We start from the raw sequence: 784 nt of genomic DNA on the forward strand, positions 1-784 counted from the left end.
GTTGTTTCTGAATTTTTTAATCTTATTCGAGCTATTGCAGAAGGTTTGGGAAGCTCTTATATGGACTGTCGGAATAAAATTTATTGTGCATGATAACTTTGTGTCCATTATTATTTTCATCTGAAGCGGCTGCACCAACTGCTGGAAAGTTGGTCTCATATTTTTGATGCATAGCTTACTTCAAAAACTTTGTAAAGGACCAACATATCCTGTCAGATCATCTTTGAATGTCAACAGAAATCAAATCCAAAATTTCTGCGTGCGTGTATGGTTCTTCCCTTGCTGCACGCTGACTCTCCGGGACTCCCCCCCCCCCCTTTACTAAAGGAAGGGGCGGAGCGAACAGGTTGCAGTGAGGGGGGAGGGGGTCATGAACAGGTACCAGGTATGGCAGAGGGCTCCAAGCAAGCAGTCTGGACCGGCTTCCTTCGAACGGGGAATGAAAATGGAAAGAGAGAGAGATGGGGAGGGGGGGGGGAGGTCTACCGGCCGCCCGGCCGCCGGCTCGGCTCGGCCGCCAGCCTGCAGCAGCAGCAGCGGCTGCGGCTCAGTCAGTGTGCTCGCTCAGTGTGTCAGACCCCCGGCCGCTGTCGAGGTCTACGTCGTCGGCGCCGTGCTCCCGGACGTGTCCCCGCGGTGCCCCCGTCGTCGTCGTCGTCGAAGGGCGTGCCGTGCGCTCCGCGTGCGGCCGCGGTCAGGTGTCGTCGTCGAACAGGTGCCCCCGGCGTCCACCACCTGGAGGGCAGTGCGAGAGTACCACCCTGCGGCAGGGGGCAGGGAGCTG

This window comes from Frankliniella occidentalis, unplaced genomic scaffold (genome assembly GCF_000697945.3).
Source record: "Frankliniella occidentalis isolate FOCC.00 unplaced genomic scaffold, Focc_3.1 Scaffold9, whole genome shotgun sequence".
Classification (NCBI taxonomy): domain Eukaryota; kingdom Metazoa; phylum Arthropoda; class Insecta; order Thysanoptera; family Thripidae; genus Frankliniella; species Frankliniella occidentalis.